General features: G+C 41.0%; 1 protein-coding gene across 1 annotated transcript in view; it reads right to left on the bottom strand.

Annotated features, from left to right (window-relative positions):
- Positions 1 to 21,132, bottom strand: part of HMGA2 (high mobility group AT-hook 2) — a 126,925-nt gene that overhangs the window by 90,605 nt on the left and 15,188 nt on the right. The window lies entirely within an intron of this gene.

Here is a 21,132-nt window from a genome sequence, read left to right as displayed (position 1 = left end):
AATTTAAACTTTTCTGGATGGAAAACAGGTTGTCACTAGATATGAGTTAAGGATCTGGCCCCAAAAGGATTCTCCTTGGTTTCCTTCCCCCGCTCTCCTTGAGTGTGGAGAGCACTGCCAGGATTGAGGGTTCAGGGCTGTCTGTGGTGTGCTCAATGGTGAGCTCAGTCCAGTGAGCTAACAGAGAAGCAACAACTGTGCCAACGACCATGAGCTGAGCGTGGGTGAGGACGGGGCCAGGGAACTATCCACAGGCTCTGTGTACGGTGTGACAACTAGGGGAGGAGGCCGTGGGGACCACTGGTCCACAAACCATCGCTGGCAGCTAACAGCCTATTTGTCTCCTTTGTGTGCAATGGTCCGCACATTCTCTTCTCCACTTTCTTCAACACTTTTCTTTCTCCACATTCTCCTGAGATCTTTATCCACAGCACAGCCTCAGCCACTACCACCAACAGTCCTCTTATCTTCATCTGCAGCTCAGCTCCCTCTCCTAAACTTCATAGATAGAGAACTTCACATACATCAGAATGTGAGTGTCTCATTTCTACTTGGAGCTCCAAACTCATTCTTCTCCTTCATGGGTTTTTTCTCTTAGTTGGAGGCATGGCCATCCTCCAGGTGACCCATGCTTCTAGTCCTTGACACTTAGCACTTTCTAAATGTTGCGAGTACAAGAGATTTCCAGCAACTGGCTTCCATTTTGTACAACCAAGCAGATTAACTGTTCTAAAACAGTATTTTCAGTATGCCTTCAGAAATAGTTAATTTTTCCCCAATGGTTGTGTAATACAAAAATGCAAAAGTGCTGAAAATATTTAAGCCTGTTGGTAGTCGTGGAGGCGCTGACTGTGGGAAACGGTGAGAAGCAGGGAAAGAAAGAGCCATTTTCTGTTGTTTAAGGTTGTGTGTGTGTGTCTGCGCATTTCGCCAAGTTTATTGTAAGATTCTGAGAAAAAGTAAACATATCCAATGCTTATTCTTTTGTTATTACCCCTTTAAAATCTAAAGTCACACTTCAGATTTAGATTTACATTAGAAAAATAAAACACTTATTTTCTGAACTCAGTGTTCCAGAGTGATCCACATACATAGAAAGATGATTAAAAAATAATACAGGGGCCAGCCCAGTGGCACAGTGGTTAAGTTTGCGCGCTCTGCTTCAGCAGCCCAGGCTTCACCAGTTCAGATCCCGGGTGTGGACCTACACACCACTCATTAAACCGTGCTGTGGCGGCATCCCACATACAAAGTAGAGGAAGACTGGCACAGATGTTAGCTCAGGGACAATCTTCCTCAAGCAAAAGGAGGAAGATTGGCAATGGATGTCAGCTCAGGGCCAATCTTCCTCAGAAAAAATAATAAAATAAAAAAAAAGAAAGAAAGAAGAAATACATTCACATACAAGCTTTGCTACATGAAACTCTGTTTTATCCATCCTGATCAGCAAGTTGTTTCTTTAAACGATCTTTTTAAAAATCAATCATAGACACATCGTTTTTTGTTTTTCATTTGGAGGAAAATTCCCCCAAATAGACACAACTCTTTCCAATTGTGCAGAAGCACAGGCCACCATGTTGTCGATACCATGCTTGGCAGCTTCATCTTAGACTGTGTCCCCAAACTAACCCTAGCGAGATTTTCTACATTTTGTTACCTTTGAAGGTATTTTTCAAACATCTGCTTCTAAGTCCACTTTCTATGTGTAATCTCGTTGAACGCAGTAGCTGCGCTAATGTCACTTATATTTATGTCTCTAAGTATTGGATCCAAGAGATTAGCAGCAGTGTAACTCCTCAGGGTACAGTAATTAATGACATAATACTGTGGAAATACTTTTTTTAAAAAAAATCTTCCAATTATGCAGTTTTAAGAAATCATTTTGTGGGAATGACTCAGTAGCCCAGCCATATCCTTTTTTTTTTCATTCAACAAGTGTGTATTAAGCAACTGCTGTATACCACTGTCCTAGATTTTGAAGAAAATGCACAACGCACAGTACCTCTTCTCAAGGAGTTTACAAAACTGGTATAGAAAGATAAGAAATCTTCAAAAATTATCAGCACAAGAGAAAATGGATAATGCTATAAAAAAGGCGTTAATAATGTGTTCATGTCCCAGGTGTGAGACGGCCCACTTCTGATGAGGGGAGTCAGAAGCCACTTCACAAGAGTTGTGTCTACAGTGCACTTTGAAGATGAAAGAAGATCTTAAGCAGCTGAAGGTGGGAGACAAGAATTCCAGGCAAAAGCGAAGGTAAGAAATTGTCTGCCTGTTCGCCGGACAGGAAGTTGACTCGCTTCCCTAGCTGTATCTGAGGAAAATGGTCAACACAGAGCTAAATACTTCGACTTATGTGACCTGAAAAATCTGTAATTGATTCAGTCACTACTGAGGGGGCGTTGGCAGTTTCTGAACTGAGGAATGACCTGATAGAGAAATGACCTGAAACAATAATCTGGAAGTGTCCTAAGAACACAAATGTGACAAGATTAGGGGAGGTGAAAGGTGTGCGTGGAAAATTTAGGCAGACGGTAGGCATGGGGGGGTCACAGAATTCACCCTCCCACACAGGACACTTGGGGGAGTGAAAGGGGGCGCTGTTGGCGGTTAATGCTGGAACAACGCGGGTAAACTGGGACAGTCCTGAGAAAACCATGACACGTGGTCATCTTAATCTCGGGGCACTAGTGTGGCATTTTAAGAGATTAATGGTTTTATAGCGTATAAAGTACTTCATTTAAAAATAGTTTGAAAGTTAACCCCTTTGGAAATAAAATCACGTATTTTTTGCAATACTTCCTGTCTCAAAGCGATAAACTCAGGAAAATCCACATATGGCTTACTCAGGGCTACTGCTGAACCGTGAATTGTCCGCTCACTGTCACACCGAAAACCCTGGTTTTATCTATTCTGTAAGCTCTTTGAGGACAAGGAATATGTTTTATCTCTGTACTTCCTACAGGTCCAAGCACAGTGGCTTGCATATAACAGCTATTGTGTCCTACTGAATTAGGCAGGAGACCAAAGGCAGAATAAGGCAAAATTTGAGTTGAAAACCATGAAGGTTTCCTCAAGGGGCAAGTGGCAGTTAGAATGGAATCAATAAAAGATACTACAAGGTAAAAAGGACAGATGTGGAGGGAAGGCAGAGACATATGGATCCAAAGGTGACTGTGCTGTCCAATACGGTAGCCACTAGCCACATGGAGATATTTAAATTCAAATTAATTAAAAGGAAATAAAACCAAATGTTCACCTCTTCAAATGCACTAGCCACATTTCAAGTGTTCAAGTAGCCACCCGTGGCTAGGGGCTACCATAGTGGATGGCACAAATACAGAACATTTCCATCATCGCAGAAAGTTCTATTGGACAGGGCTGCTCCAGAAGAACTGGGAGAAGCCTCGCACCTTCAGCAAAAGTGAGAGAAAGCAGAGGGGTAGTTGTGAGAGTCAAAGCAGCATCTAAGCTTTCCATGGATGTCAAGAGCTGAGGAGAGGGGAAGGAGACGCAGGGTGGGGACACCTGAAGACCTCTGACAGAGACCTTCAGGACAGTCTGATGGCCAAGGAGTTTACAAATGTGAACAACTACTTGGAGGTTATAAATGAATTTGCTGAAGAAGGAAAGAAATGGGACAAGACTTGAGGGCCAAACAGGGCAAGACTTCTTAGCTTCATTCCCACTTCTTTCAGTGCAGATCTGTGTCCTGTAATTTTTCAAATCTCCCAGCGAGCCTGGCCTGTATCAGAAGCTGGATAAACGGAGAATCACTAACTGGTGATGTAGGTAAAAATGAGCCATGGGCATCATGCCTGGGTGACTGCTGTCCACGTTTCTCCACAAGCTCAAGGACGGCAATGTTCCAGGATTGTCGAGATTTTCCCTTTCATGACTTTTAAGAATGTGTCTACATTAGCTTTGTTAATCATTTAGATAAAGATGATGCAACAGGTCAGTTGGTTAAGATTGGAAGCAGAAATACAACAAAGGCTAGCTTTTTAAAAGAATCAGAAAGGAGCATGAGGGGCAACATTTTGACACTTTTGCTTAATTTTAGGAGGTTTCTTGTGCATATTTGGTGTTAAAGGGTTCCTCATTATTGCAATATTTAATATACATTAAAAATTCTGCAATATTGAATAACTAAGCTGTGCATTGCTCTCTCATGGATTCAGTATGTAAAATAAGGCTGGCTGTTACACAAATGACAGAGAAAAGTCAAAGAAGCACAGGAAAATTATTACAGGATTTTAAAAAAATTCTGGGCCGGCCCGGTGGCCGAGTGGTTAAGTCCTCTTGCTCTGCTGCAGCGGTCCAGGGTGTCACCGGTTCGGATCCTGGGCGCACACATGGCACTGCTCGTCAGGCCACGTTGAGGTGGTGTCCCACATGACACAACTAGAAGGATGTGCAACTAAGATATACAACTATGTACCGGGGGGATTTGGGGAGATAAAGCAGAAAATAAAATAAAAGATTGGCAACAGTTGTTAGCTCAGGTGCCAATCTTTAAAAAAAAAAATTCTTGCAGCATTTTATCCTAACAGAGAAAGTACTACCACAAAAATGGAAAATAAATTGTTTTTTCCCTTCAGACCATACATGAAACCTGAATATTATCTGAAATTGATAACAGAAACTGGTGTTTTCAAGTAGGTCACTGAATATAACACCTTTAAGACTTGAACCAACATAGGAATTACTGAATCAGATTTTCTTTTTTTTTTTTTTAAGTGGGAAAGGTAGAGAATTGTAAAATCAGTCACAAAACATATAGAATACTGAGGGATGATTCAAGCAATCTGACTTGCTATTGTATGTATACACACTCATTTTCTCGAATTAGTACATACCATTGGAAACTGCATCAACCCATAAAAATAACTCATACGCCTATTATGTTTTTCCATTTTAAGCTTGTAATAGCAATAACGACTTCAGCAAAAGACATTTCCTTGGAATTAATGGCTGGCCGGGAGGCAGAGCCAAGGGCCACTGGTTCCTCCCAGCTGGTCATTAATCCTCAGGAAATGCCTGCACCTCCGTCATTATTGCTAAAGCACTATTATAGAAAAGTCTCACAGTTCCAATATATGGAAATTTGAGGCTATTTTGCAAGCCCGTGGTATTCATGTTAGTTAATAGGCCACCACTGAGCACAGAGGACGTAATTATCAAAACGACAGAAGGGAAAATACTGTTCTCCCAGGTCTGTCAGATTATAGGAAATGGGGACCAGCCTTATGGGAAGAAGTATATTTGAAGCTAGAAGACATTAATTTAACGGGAGATTTGAAATCACGTATATAAAAGTTAATGAAAGACATGGTATCCATTCCCATTACTTGGTTGAGCAAATATTTTTTAAAAAAGGTTAAAGTTATATGGACATTTCCTCCTAAATTGATCAAATAACATTAAAGAGAATGAGGTCAGGAAGACTATTTATGAACAAAATTATTAGTAAAGTGCAGGGGAATGCACGCAGTTCAAAGCGCCGAGTGAGAGCAGGATTTCTTTCTTTTAAATTTTTATTTAAAAATTGTGTACGCATCATTAAATATTATATAGGAAACATTTTGTTTTAGACTTTATTACCACAAAAGATTATTTTTCAAGTTCAGTTTTTTAATCTCAGCTACAGGCTTAGCACATGCACATAAGCATCTAGTAACAAGGATCAAAATGATAAACAAACACAGTGCTGGTGTTCCGCCAGAGTTTCCCATTCTCTGAAAAAACTTACTGGCTTTCAGGCTAAAATGAAAATGAAAATTAGGTGTTTTCAGGTCTATTCATTCCCTCCTTTAAATAAACGGGGCCCAACAAATGGTTTCAAAGCAAGGAATTAATCCAAAAATCACACCCAAGACACTCTATAAATCTTTTCGATGTGTTATTGCAACAAACTACAAATGTTGAATATGATGCTTTAACACTTAATGAAATTCACTGCAGATTCTCTTCATGTGGTACAAATACCTGCCTGGTTCTAAAAATGGTTTTGAAGCTGAAGAGACCTGTTATGGGTTGAACTGTGTTCCTCCCCAAATGCTGAAGTCCTAACCCCTGTGTATCTATGAATGTGACCTTATTTGGAAACGGAGTCTTTGCAGATGTAATCACGTTAAGATGAGGTCCGCAGGGTGGGCCTGAATCAAATATGACTGGTGTCCTTTTAAGCGAAAAAGACACACACACACACACATAGGAAGAATACCATCTGACAAGGGAGGGAGAGACTGGACTGACGCATCTACAAGCCAAGGAACATCAAGGACCACCAGCGACACCAAAAGCCAAGGAAAAGGCGTAGAGCAGATTCTCCCCAGAGCCTTCAGAGAGAGCAGGGCCCTGCTGACACCTTAATTTCGGGCTTCTGGTCCCCAGAACTGTTAGAGAATAAGTTTCTGTTGTGTTAATGCACCCAAGTTTGTGGTCCTTTGTTACAGCAGCCCCAGGAAATGGATACAGGACCCGAAGGAAGGGGTTCGTCAGAGGAACCGTCAACATTACAAATGGAAAACCAAGGAAAGACTGGTGGGGTGACAGGAAGCTGCTCCCTATACTGGAAAAGCAATGAACTAGAAGTCAGGAAACCTGGTTCTTGTCCTAGCAAACAAGGTTGTGTGACCTTGAGCTAGACACTTAATTGCACTCAGCTTTCATTTTGTCACCTGCACAATATGAGAGAATTCAACTCCATAATCTCTAAGCTAAGTCTAGGGTTATCGTTGGGCAGATCAAGCACTAAACAGATCAACATTGTCATACGTAGAAAAATCACTATTCTGGCAGTGCGCAGACGGGTCTCAGGGACAGACCGCAGGACACGGGAAGGAGACCTGCAGGCTTCTGTCGGCCATGTCCATGGCCACATCAGCAGTCTGACCGCTTTTATTTGGACCAAGTAAGGCCCAAAGAAGTTTACTACGGCAGAAATTGTAGACTGTCCTGATATTCTTTTATAATTTTTTCCTTTAACCTGTAGTTTCTTCTGAACTTCCAAGATTTTCAAAATGTCTCCAACAGATTTAAAAGCGTTTGTTTAAATAAGATAATTATTTCCATCCGAGATAAAGAACGTCACATGTAAATCATGAGTTTTTAAAATGCCAATAGGAAAAGTATTAGTCTAAAGAGGACAAGAAGCACTTTATGACTAAGTCAGAGCATAACTGAGATTTAGGATCTGAGAGGACAACGGCAACAAACATACCCAACGTATTCTCTACAAGGACCCTGTAGTGGTCAAATTTACAGCTTTTTGCTCATTGGTTATCATGCCCAAGCATCATCATCATCATCATCAATTTTGGTCAACTAATCAAACACTCAGATTCCAGGAGTCTCTACAGGGACACAAGAGACCTTCGTCATCCTCAAATTTTAATATTCGCAGTTTGAGCTTTCTGCACATCCAGTTGTTCTCAGACTGGAGTACAGGATCGAGACACTTAGCTGGTGTCCGCCACGTGCTTGCACCTCAGCACAGCTTTGTGAGTGTTTGCATGTGTGTGTTTATGTGTGTGTGATAGGTGCAATTTTTTTCTTAATTGGGGAACCTAATGCAATTGTGGCGTTTCCAAACGTGGATATTACTAAAGGTTTCACGATAACAGGATTCTACTAAGTTCATTCTAGAGACTGGGTCAAATAGCCAAAGTACAATTAATAGGACATTTCTCCAATGAGTATCTGTCCTCGTGGACATCTAAAATCTGTGTGAAACAAATTTCTAAAGTGAAAAAAGTATTTATGCACAACCCCAGGAGTCCGGAGACATGTTTCAATATATCCCAGGAGGGCAAACAGGTACTCAGCTCAGCCTGTTGTATGTGGCCTCGGGAAAAGCAGGTGTGTTACACTCCTAGGCCAACTCTTGGCTTCCTGGCCTCTAAAATTGGCAGAACTCTTAACACAGTACAAAAGCGTAAGTTTCTCCAGGCCAGCAGTTAGCTGCACGCCAAGCCCACCTATGATTTTGCCTGGGCCAGCCAGCCCTTTCTAATGAGGGAATGCAACTGCAGAGCCACACACAGGAACCACGGGCCAGATTTCCACTCTCCACCCTCCTGCAGCCACGCACAGTTCTTGTGCATTTAGAAGAGAAGACACATCTCAGTGTCTGTCCGCACGAGATGTGCCGAACACTCTCAGGCAACTTACAGTCTTAAACCGCTGGTGGTGGACACGTGACTCTAGACAGGTGGTAAAATTGTGTGGAACTTAACATGCACACAAATGAGTACACAGAAAACTGGGAAACCTGAATAGGATTTTTCTGCATAATTTCTTATAATTGCATGCAAATCTGCAATTATCTGAACTAAAAAAAGAAAGATAAGGGTATATTTGCTGGAATTTGGGGTAAAGGAGAAAGGGAGAAAGAAAGGGAGTCTAATTTTTCTCTCTACCAGAGAAAGGGCAAGAAAAAGACTTTTTATTTTAAAACATATAAGCATATAAGGCCATCAAAGGGTTCCTCTCTAGTTTGATGTCTTTCTTATCTAGGAATTCAGAGACAATGTGGAGGCCTTCCTCTGACCTCTGGGGGGAAGGGAGAGATCAATAAAATCCAAATAATTTGGTAGAACACAAAGCATCTCGAAGTATGTACCCCCATCAGCTATTTTTCATACTGAATACTTTCAAATGTCACAATATTATAGTTGTCAACTTTGCATTAAGTTAACACTCACTGATCCGGTAAGAGATCTTATTATGATTCACGAGCACGGGAAGCCTAGCTGTAAACCCAGTGCCATCATCTTTCCTGGATTAACTAGAGTCTGGAACTGCATTCCCACACATCTGCCTCACTTTCACTACGGATTTTAATGGAGGAACCTAATGCTATGGTGGCGTTCTCAAATTCGGATATTCCTATTTGAGATCCAGAGAGAGACAGGAAAAGCAACTAAATTTATTGAGCACTCACTATGCGCCAAGCACTGTGTATTGAGTTGCCTAGACCAGGAAGGGTGGGACCCATGTGTGGTGAGGGGACAGGCTCATGCCCCAGACATGACATCACACTGCCACTCTGCCCACTCAGAATCACTGACTTAGGAGGCCAAAAACGATTACACGATCCAAGTGCTAAGGTCACAGACAGCCACGGAGGACAGGGCTGCAGGAAAGCAGCATCTACGATCCCAAATGGACAGCTGGCTCACTGGGGCTAGTTTTACTAGAATACAGAAACACGTAAGGTAATCAACAGGGAGATTTAACCAAATTCCACTCTCTACTACCCAAACTTAAGTACTTTTAGCACCATAATTAAACATGAAACCAAACTGAACCAGAGCAACAGAACGAAAAAATTAATCCAATGCAAATATGGGGAAAAGCTTCTTGCTTCTACAAACTCTAACTGCATATTCAATAGATTTAAAAAGTAAAACCAAAAGCACAGGTAAATATTCATTTAAACCTGACTGTGTGCATTCTACTTTCTCTTTTCCCCAATTTTAGCACTTTCAGACACCCTCATGGTTCAGCTCTCACGGCTGGGACGCCCGACTTTCCCAGTGGTCTTCTCCAGCATCACATTCTCAGTCCCTCACATACCAGTCTGCTGGCCCAATGTTCCCCTTAGATTGTTACCTCTGCAGACATGGCCATTGATCTCTATGGCCTGGGGTCACTGCAACCTCCAAGGTCACTTCCACTCTAGGCAATCCCCAATGTCCCAAGGTTCCCTTCTCATGCAGCTATGTTTTGACAACGCCATTCTTCTGTTTGGAACTTGGCAGTGACTGTCTTAGGAGACACAAGCCTGCAACCCTCTCCTTTACTGTGCATCACTGCAGAGATCTCTTCTGCGCATCCACCTCTCCTGGGTCACTTCACCCCTTTCCTCTCACTTCCAGTACCAGGCCCTCTCTTAAACTTACCCAACCCTGCCTGTTGACTTCCTCTCTCTGCACACAAATTCAAATCCTTTAATGTTGGAACTGCTTTAATATGTGCCTGTCACATGTCTGAAAGTTGTCAGTTTTAGCCTTCCAACCATAAAGGCAGATGAAAACGGAAATGGGAAAAGAGTAAATGCCTCATAACTGCTATGTAGGACAAGGGGGACGCTGAAGGTGGTAACCTAAGTTTTTCAAGTTATATAAATAACAAGAACAATTTCATTCACCATATTATAAAGTATTAAATTTTAATTGCTGATTATATTTATTGCTATCATGGTACTTTGTGATTTTTAAGTTACTTTCTTATGTTATCCTCACTCTAACCCAGAGGAAGTCCCACAGAGGATATGACAATTATTACCTCCATCCCACATATGAGCAAACAGGCTCAAGGATGTTAAGTGACTTATCCAAGGTCATACAGCTAGAAATTCATTAAGTCAGAAAGCAAGTCAGATAGGCCTCTCATTGCAAACCTGCTGTTCCATCTACCATACCATTTGAAGTCTCATTTAGAACCATGATTAGTGGGTTAGAAAAACAGCACAGAGTCAGAGAGATCTGGGAATATTATTGTGGAAAAGGAAAAGCTGGCAATATTCTCATAGGTTTTAACAATAATAATACAAAGTACCTTTTTTTTTTTTTGGAGGAAGGTTAGCCCTAAGCTAACATCTGCCACCAATCCTCCTCTTTTTCTGAGGAAGATTGGCCCTGAGATCACATCTGTGCCCATCCTTCTCTGCTTTATATATGGGATGCCCACAACAGCATGGCTTGATAAGTGGTGTGTAGGTCTGCACCCGGGATCCAAACCAGGGAACCCCAGGCCACCAAAGCAGAGCACACAAACCTAACCGGCACACCACAGGGCCAGCCCCATAAAGTACCATATTTTGACCTTTACTAGGAACTAGACATTTTGGCTAAAACTGCGAGGGAGGGATTTTCAGCCTCATTTTACAAAGGAAGGAATTTAGGCTCAGAGAGGGAAGAATGGCCAGAGTCTAGTGTGTAATAAGGCCTAGACTCACACCCAGATCTGTTAGACCCGAAGTGTGTGCACTTTACACTGCCCCAAGTAGGAAGATTTATTTTGAAGAGGGACATGCCAGATGTTCTGCATCCCCGTTAAGAACAAGACAAGAGGGAAGGGACTGAGTGCCGTATAAGGAGAAATTTAGGTTGACCGCGTTCAGACCCTCCCATCACAGCGAGGGTGATTAAACTTGCACACCATTACCAAGGGTCCTCATGAAATCTCCTTTCGAGACGGCTTTTTCCTATACATTGGGAGATTTGTCTCCAAAGATAGTTTCAAGACTATAAATATTTTCTTGGACTCAAAATAATTCATGAAAAGATAAAACCACAAAATAAGACACCCCACTTTTCACGCAAATTTAAAAAGTTGCGTGTGCCTTATAGATATAAAATGTTAGCTTCTCAAATGGGGCGTGGGGTCTAAATTTTTATTGTAACATATTTACTTAAAAGAATAGCAAGTAGTAATGCTGAATACATACCACATTATAATAATCCCAGGCAGAAAACTCTTTTTTTAGCAAAAAAATGTCAGTCACAAGGGAAATCTTCATACTGTGACCATGTATGGCCAAGCCCTCTCACACTATACAAGCTACGAACATTGAACATCCTATTAATCCCATGATGTACATAAGCCCACTTGCTTTATCACAGCAGGAAACTATGCGGTACAAGGGAGTGCGGCATGAATTAGTTCCTTGTACATATTCACTGAGGAACTTCTAAGAGCTTTCAAGAATGCAAGTAAGATAATAGAGGTTCTGTTCCCATAGGTGTCAACCATTGAAAAGGGTCCCAATTGATCTCCACTGAGATTAGTGATTTAACAGCAAAGTAGATTAAGACTATGTATTCGACAAAGTCATCATTTTGTTGTTTATAAAATGATGGATTTTAAATGGTTTTGTGTAGCTCATCAATTGTCTAAACGGGATACAAAGCAGTGTACAAAATCCTACACTTGGCTGATTCATTAACAAGTTTTAATGTCCACAAAAAAGTAGGCGACCAGTGGAAGAAGAGCATTAGTAAACAAAATCACAGGCGCTGCCATTGCCTTGGTTTGACAGCCTAGAAACAAGCGCTCTACCAACAGCAAAAAAAACCAGAATGTCATTCAACTCTACACCAACTGCAATGAAAGGAATTATAAGGAGGAATTAGGGTTGGGAATGAGTTCATTTTCATCCAATAGGTATAGGAAATATATGGTCCAAAGATAAGAAATGGGAATGAAGGATGGAAAATCAAACTCTAATTACTCCTAACAGGGAAATTTAAAATTTATTAAGAGCACAGGAGGATGACAACATTAGAGGATGGACAGCACTGTCACACAGTGCCTTTCATTCTTTCCTTTAAACTCCTAGGGTGCACGCCCAGCCTCAGGAACAGAACTGCTTGTTGAATGTCAGTCTCTCAAGAGAAGGGAGACCACAGACATGGTCATGTTCATTCACTCCAACTCCACCTCAGATCTAGTAACTGAGAGTGGGCCTGGGCCTGCAAATACTTCATTAATTTCCTTTAGGGATGTTAAAGAACATTGACGTCGGGCCATCTGAGAGAATGATGGTAGGAAAGAAAAGGCAGGGCTGAGATTCTGTAATAAGGAAATTACACTCCAGGATCGGCTTCTGACACAAACTGGGTGATATATGTCTTCTCTGACATCCGAATCATCCTGAACAGGGACCGATGAAGACTGCAAAACAAACGGTACTTTACAGAACAGATCAGCCATAATCGTATGATTCCCTGCTCCTCCACGGGCAATTCTCTCACCTCCCTGGGCTGTGGTGCTTCCTGTAATCGGGTGCTCCCTCAAGACTGAAAATATTTGGATTGTCTGGAAACTTGGCAGACCTGCACTTCCTTTATTGGTAATGTTAATGCTTAAACCTCTAAGTTATGTGACATTGCTACCTATGCTATTCCTGTAGTGACGTGAACCTGGGGTATCAGGTTTTCCCCAGTGAATCCCGAGCTGTACACCCCGCTGCTTTATGTGTCACTTTAAGGGCTTCAAATACCCCTTGAAAGAAGTCAAAGAAACAGATTATTAACTGATTTTCCTCCTTTATTTTCACGTTAGTACTAAAAATCAGGAGTAAAGGAAATGGGAGACAGGCAATTAAAAGGAGTTTTTGTAGGAAAAAATCAGAAACTACCTTAGAAAATTATTTTGTGCCAACAAAGCTCTCTTCTGTTTTTCTGATGATCCAAAGCTGTGACAAAAATTCTCTTAAGGTACAGCACTAGAGTCTATTTTGGAAAGCAGAATGCTATTTCCAGGAGTGAGGGAATGGAAATACTAACATAGGGCAAGGCATTCAACGTCTGTATTGGGCCTGGGTGATAGTGGCTCACAGCTTACCTCTTAAGTGGAAAGGCATAGGCTGGAATTCGAAATTATTACAAACACTGCTTTGACGCCCACAGGCTGTGCTTTTTAACCCTTGTGTAGCCTCCTTGAACATACAAACCATCAGATTAAAAAAAAAAAAAGCCAAAAATGCAATTCAAATCCACATTCACTACTGGGTTGAAACACAAATGCAAAGACCATGCTCTACACACACTGTCATTCTATTCACCGAACATTTATTAGTCCTGCCATGGGCCTGGACCTGCTCTAACGTCAACAGCTATGATCTATTGAGTGCTTGTGACACGTTGAATAAAGTTTTTTGATGGCTTCTCATTTAACTCTTAGAAAATAACCCTATGAAATGAGAACATTCTTACCCTTTGTTTTACACACAGGGAGAGCGTAGCTGGTGACAATGAGCAACTTGCCTTGATAAGCTGACAACTAAACCCGGGCAGTCTGAACACTTTAATCACTTTCCTGAATTGCCTCCCAGGTTCTAGGTGCCGAGGGTCAAAATATAAATATGATATGCTTTCGACTCTCAAAGAGCTCGTTTTTAAATACAAAGGGTAGCACTATTCAGAAATATTAAAGTATATAATTAGTTACTTTAACACCTAGTGATTTTAAAGTTATCTGATAAATATAAATTATATTCAGCATGAACAAAGAGAAAAAATAAGATCAGCATATATTGGGGTGGTGACTCAATAGAGTTATCCTGGTCTTTCTGATTCCCTTTCCCCTCCTCTTTTTGGAGCCTGTATTTGACGATTTAATGCCTATCTTTGAAAGCCTATCTTAACTAGATAAAATTTGACTCACTATTTTGATAAATCAAATACGTATGCATGTGATACTACCCTGATATTTGCTGTGGCAATCATGAGAGAACATGACCCCAGACCCACTAGTACAACTAATTCAGAAACGATATATAGCTAAATTCAAATAATGACACAGAATGTTAGCAGGATTTGGAAAGCAACAGAACCACTTCTGTGGAAGGACTGTTCAATTCTAAAGAGCTCAAAATACTAGAAAACTGGAATTTAATTTAGCCTCACAAAATCCAACGCACAGGGTAGTACTCGAATGGGCGGCCATTACGTCTTCCTTGTCGGCTCCCCTGACCGTTCACGCCCCAAAGGCAGCCCCCACCTACCTTGTCGGCCTCCAGATCTCCAGGACCTAGCAGAGGACTCCATCTATAACTCTGTCAGAAGACTTGAGCAAAATGTTCAGACAAATGGAAAATCACAAAATCAAAGGGTCTCACGGCTGGAGCCCTAGGTCTTCCAGGGTCCAGCCGAGCCAGAGACAAGCCAACGCACAAGTGAACAAGAGAGTGTGTCAGTGGGGTCTTCTCTCTGTTGTCCGTCTCATCTGCTATGCCTTCTGCACACACTCTGCTCAAAGAGATACTCTAAGCGAGTTTTCTGCGTGATGCCACAGCTTCTCCTGGTCACAGTCAGGGTCAGCTACACGATCTTTAAACACCTAAAGAGGACTCTTTCAACCTCATAAGGCAACCTTGCTTGGCCTGAATTTAAGGAACTGTCATTCCACACCCGAGTCTAACGTGAGAGCAGACTTAGTGCAGTTCTTCCAGATTTGAACAGGAGCAAACACTTGCCCAGCCAAGCCTGACCTGCAACCTCTCCTCAGTACTTAGGAAATACAAAAAGAGTCTTGCTTCCTACGGCATCCTGAAAAAGACGTGACATCTTACTTCTAAAATCACATTTATCCTAAGAGTAAATAATGAATGAAAAACAAATTTCAGGGTCATGGCTGCAGTGAATCACCCCAAGGACAGAGTCTGGGGGTAGCCAGGATATATCAAATCAACAAATAATCTGAAAGCCCTGTGCCTGCCATTTCTTTCAGCTTCCATCCCACCAAGCCTTTTAGCACAGTTGACGCCCTGTTCCTGGCCCTGCCCTCCATCTGGTGGAGGCGCCAGAGAGCAGCGAAATGGCCAAAGGAGGTGGGGGTGGGGGGGAAAAACAAAACAAAGAGGGAGACAGGAGGCTGGGTCACCTACAAACTCAATAACCCGCTCTGGATAATAGAGCTGGTGTAGCAATAAAGGTTTTGTGTTTTACAACCCCAAATGCTTGACAGCCATTAGCTACGGATGGAAGGTTCCCGTCAGGTACTTAAACAGGAGAAAAAGCATGGGTCAATCAGGTGACGCGCCCAAAGGTACCCAGCTCATCGAAACGCAGAGGTCCTTATTTCTGTCCAGAGTAGAGACGGCAGGCTTGATTAAATCCCATCGCTTGAAATTTTACCAAAAATGTTTAAATATTTGTGTCAAATATTGAAGAGTTTCGAATCAAGAACTCCTTGATTTAAAAAAAAATCTTAAAAACAGACTCTACCCTTCAACACAGAACAAAAATGTTCTCTTGAAATATGGAGTAACAGTTTTTACCTAGTAAAAAAATACATACCATATAATTTTATTTATATACAACATGAGGGTTTCCAATATTTTAGAAATATTTACTGCCATCCATAATTACTCAGATTTGGGTAAGCATAGGTAAATATGGATAAAGTCCTTAATACATTTACTGTCATATAAAACGGTCATTGAATTCTATAATACTTGTCATTTAATTAGATGACATTGAGATAACTGTCTTGGGCACGATTTTATCGATCTGATTATTTTGTGTAGAGGGACAGGATTTTTATCTGAACTACCTCCTGTCTATAACTTGCCACTCAACCACAAGTGGCAGAAAAACATGCTCTTCCTTGATTATAGTTTAATGAGACCACATGACCATTGTGGTACTGGGGCAGTATCACTTGAGCCATGGACCCCAAAGTCGATGTCTGTATAATCCTGAACAGTCAGGATCCGGTAGACGTTGGCCCAGCCAAACTGAACTGGATGACCAAGTAGGGTTGGTTATCTGTCTCCTTTTTTAAAAACTTCATTTAACAAAATAATTAAGAACAGCACTTCAACATTCAAACAAACAAACAAAAAGGCTTAATCTTGAACAAATTATGATCAAATCCAATTCCTGCCTTCTGAGTATGATTTATTTATTAGTATTTTCATATTTAATCTTGCAATTATGAATAATCACTTTAGTGAATTTTGCAGTAAGCTATTAAAAAACAAAATAAACGTGTCACGTTTCCCCACAGAGTTCTGTTAGGGTTTGCAAAGTACTCCATTTTTATCACAAAATATCACAAAGGAGATAGTTTCAGAAAATACTGCTTACCAATTTTGAATACATTAGATACATCAGAAAACTTATATTTTAATTACTGAGCATATATCAAAAACCCAAGTGTTTTAAAGGGAGCATCTCTTGTTTTTCAAAGCATGTTGTTATAAGTTTCTATGGGAAAATGGTTTCGCCTTCACACACTCCATTAGCAGACAGTTTTTGATGTTATATCAAAGTAATTTCTTTCCCTCTGACTCCAGTAAAAGTTACAATTATCTGCAATATGCATTATTGGATATTCCTTCCTAAACACTGAAGTTATATTTTAGTTTAAACAAAGCAAGTGTTAAATTACAAATGGCTAAAAGTTTAAAAAAACAAAAGTAACAAACATCTGGAAGGAAAAAGTAATGGAAATGAAAACCTAACATTTTAACTTCAGCATGAGATTCCCAGGTTCCTCCATACATTAATGCGTGGGCTCTTTAGAAGAAATCCAGAGTTTCAATCCGTCCAGTTGTAACAGATTTTATTCTGATTTAGTCTCCCTACTTGATCTTCAAATCATCACTTAAGTTTCTAGATTTCTCCAAACTTGGAAAAACAAAAAGCCCTTGTTGCCTATCTAGAAACCTCACATGTTTGACTAGCAAATGAAATTACATCACTTTCCTGTGTATCACAAGCTCTTTAATAAAAGAAAGACAACTGCCCCCCCAAAAGAGATGGAATGGAAATGCATAGTTTTAAATCGACGCACTGCACACCCCCCATTACCAAATAAAGAGAATCAGCAACCCAAGAAAACAGCTGTGGTTTGTAAGTAACTTTCTAGTGACCAATTGAAGTTAAGCTTCAGCATCTGGTCCTTGGGTCAATTTCTAGGTCAATCTCAGTATCTCTAGAATGATTTTTTTTCTTTAGAAACCATTAATTCATATTGGGGAGTATTTCCCTTCTGTTGTTAATTTCCTTTCTCATAAAAGTATTCTGAAAACAAAACACCTAAAAACATCCCTTGTTCTCACTGATTTATTCTTCATTATTTGGTCCTTGCTTCTTTTCCTCCAGAAGCACGAGCTGCTTCACTAAGCGACATCTGGATGGAGCATTTCATACTCGAGGTTAACATCTTTGTTATTTCATTGTATTCTTGAGCCTTAGCTCCACCCTCTAAAACTTTTTCCAAATATTTTCCCATCACTAAATCAGTTATGTGATGAGCTCCTTTCCTAGGCAAAAACTGAAAACCCAAATATTAAATGCCTCCTTTCCATTGGCAGAAGGACAGACTAATGGGATTCTATACAGGTTCTGAGAAACTGCATGTACATACTGAAACAGCAGAAAGACTACTTTTCAAACTGGTGAACAACACACAACATCAAACCTGTACAATAAGAAGAAAGGCTTATAAGATGCAATGTAAAATTTTCCTCTTAACTACAAATAGATTTAAAATGTACTTTAGTATTATTTATAAGTAATTCTTAAACTTGATGATATTCAGCATAGATATACGGAGGCCATAATGATACCACCAAGGGTAGCTAGTTATTTTGACCCATACTGTCACTCCCACTGTAGTTATGAGGAATTAGGGTTGAGAAATCTATGTAGACATTTAGGCAATATCGAAAGTGGAATTCATCGTATACAGTGGAATTCATCACAGTTTCTAACATTTACTGAGCACTTCCTATGCACCATGCCCTTTACTAAGCCTTTGCGTGCATTAGCTCATTTAAACCTCACAACAACTCTAAGAGGAATATACTACTCTTACTACCTTTTTCAAGATGAGGAAACTGAACCTTTAAAAGGTCATGTAATTTGCTCAAGCTCCCATAGTTAGTCAAGTGATGGGCTGTCTGAATTCAGGTCCTGAGCTCCCAGCTATAAGACCAGGAGAAAAGTTAGGTCCTACCTCTCCGTCCTCTCTCCAGACCAAAAAAAAAAACAAAATCTGAAAGGCCAGACCAGCTCATCAAAACAATCGATCCGAAATCTAATTCAAACTCAGAAGGAAAGAAAAAGGCAAAGGAGAATATAGCAAACAACAGAAGTGGCCTAAACTCAAATCTAGTTAATGTCTCACTGGATTAGCCAACACTCCATCCTCTCCAGAAGCGAGATTGGCACAAATTTCGCTCCTACATCTACATACTTCTGGTCAATCAACTTTTGAGTAACCTACCAACCACCATTTCCAGCCACATCAGGGGAGAGGGGTATACTGCAGATACCTTCTTCCAGACCTGCTGCACGACACTATGAGATTTACAAGACATCTTTTTAAAAGCAAAAGAACTTTAAAGCAAAACAAAACAACCCAGAAGAATAAAAGGGAAGCAATTTCGCTTTTAGGCCATGTATCTAGTAAATCCAGTCAGTTCAAAAATATATCTCTAATACAAGGAAATCAGTCAATGACACTGTTTGAAAGAATTGAACTTACTATAAAGTACAAGCCCATTTCCTATGGAAAATGCAGTAATTTATTTCTTTAGTACAAGCCTTCCAGTAAAGAATGCCATTGAACGGAACGCTTGGCTGTGACCGGCTGCATACTCTACCCAACAGGACATATCCCAGCAAAGAGGGAACACGCTGTCTAGAAAAAATAGACAACTTCCTTTTATTTCCGCTTCTAAGTAGAACAACTCTTCTTTGGAGACCAAATCAGGGACTTGTAACAATTCACTATACAATATTTTCCATTCTCACAGCCAGTAAAAATTAGAAATCCTGACAGGCAATGAGGATGGTCCAATGATTCCCAGAAAGGCAACAGTTTCCGCGGGGGATGCCCCACGTGAGCTTCCTAGCCAGCATGAAGATCAGATGCTGGAATGCAGGTCTCCCCTAAATGAGTAAGAATCCATTGAGAGAAAACACAGAGATCCTTTAATTGCTCCACGTTTGATTCCAGCGTGGCTGAAACATCGGCTGTGTGAGGAAGAGCGGTGGGAAATAAAGCCATATAGGTGAGCGTAAACTGTGGGGACCTCAGAGTGCTGGGCAGGTTGTAATTAACTCAGTGGCCAGCTGTGGAACCACAGAACGTTTCCGAGAAGTGACATGACTATCACCTGTGGAGGTTAACTGGCGAACATTGTAGGATAGCCCAAAGGCAGAAGAGACGAAAGGCTGAGAGAACAGCTAAGAGGCAGGATGTGGAAGCAACCTAAGTGTTCGTCTACAGATGAATGCATCAAGGAGATGGTACATATACCCACAGTGGAATATTATTCAGCCGTGAGAAAGAAGACAATCCTGCCATTCCCCGCAATATGGATGGACCTTGAGGGCCGTATGCTAAGTGAGATAAGTCAGACAGACAAAGACAAATACTGTATGAGCTCACTTATACGTGGAATCTAAAAAACGCTAAACTTATACAAACAGACAGCAGAATAGTGGCTGCCAGGGGCTGCAGGGTGGGAGAAATGGGTACAAACTTCCTATTCTAAGTTCTGGGGATCTGGCCTGGTGACTATAATTAACAATACTGTATTAGATACCTGAACGTTGCTAAGAGAGTAGATCTTAAATGTTCTCACCACAAAAAAGGAAATGGTAATTACATGAGGTGACAGAGGCCTTAACTAACACTACTGCAGTATTCGTTTTGCAATATATAAGCACCAAATAAATGCGTTGTATTCCTTAAACTTCCACAGTGTTATATGTCCATTATATCTCAATAACACTGGGGAAAAAAGGAGGACACACCTGATGGAAGCTGTTGAGCTCATCAACTTTTATTGTATTTGCTTACAATTTATTTCATTTCATTTTAGCAGCATCTGTCTCACAACTTCAAAGAACTTAGCGACTTTCTATTACTTGCCTCCTAGGAGGTTTACACAGGTCTTTCTTACTGGTTAGTTCAGTGGGATAGGATGTCCTTTCAAAGTCCTGAGGCTTAGGAAAATGGCAGACCTATACTGGATATGTATGCCAACACCGACTTAGTCATCAGTGTGCTCACTAGAGGATAATGGAAGAAGCACTTTTTGACTTCTGAGACTAAGTCAAAAAAGGCCTTCCAGCTTCCTCCTCATTTGCCAGAACACTCTGTCTGGGAGCCCTGAGTGCATGTCAGAAGGCTGACTACCTACTCTGAGACCACCAAGCTGGAAAGGCCATGTGTGTGGGTGCTCCGGTGGACACTCCCAGAGGCACCCAGACTTCAAGCCAATCCTGCAATTACACCAGACCTGTGAGTGAAGAAGCCCCCCAATGCCAGACCCCAAGCACGAGAGGCACCCCCAGTTGCATGAGTCCTCCCAGCAGAGCTCCAGACACCCTGAAATGGAGACAAGCCTTTCTGCTGTGCCCTGTCCCTATTCCCGACCCAAAGAAGCCATGAGCATAATAAAATGGCTTTTTCTCCCACATTATTAAGTTTTGGGGTGGTTGCTTAAGCAGTAATAGGTAACTGGAACCATATGTACAACAAGAGAGGTGACAAACCCACTGGTTACGGAGCCCACACCTGGAATATGATACTTAGTTCTGGGTGACATATTTCAAAAGATTTAAAAACAAACATACTCAGGAGAGAATAACAAAA

This window comes from Equus asinus, chromosome 22 (assembly GCF_041296235.1).
Source record: "Equus asinus isolate D_3611 breed Donkey chromosome 22, EquAss-T2T_v2, whole genome shotgun sequence".
NCBI lineage: Eukaryota > Metazoa > Chordata > Mammalia > Perissodactyla > Equidae > Equus > Equus asinus.
The sequence above is the reverse complement of the archived record's forward strand: the minus strand, read 5'-3'. Positions and strand labels throughout refer to the sequence as shown.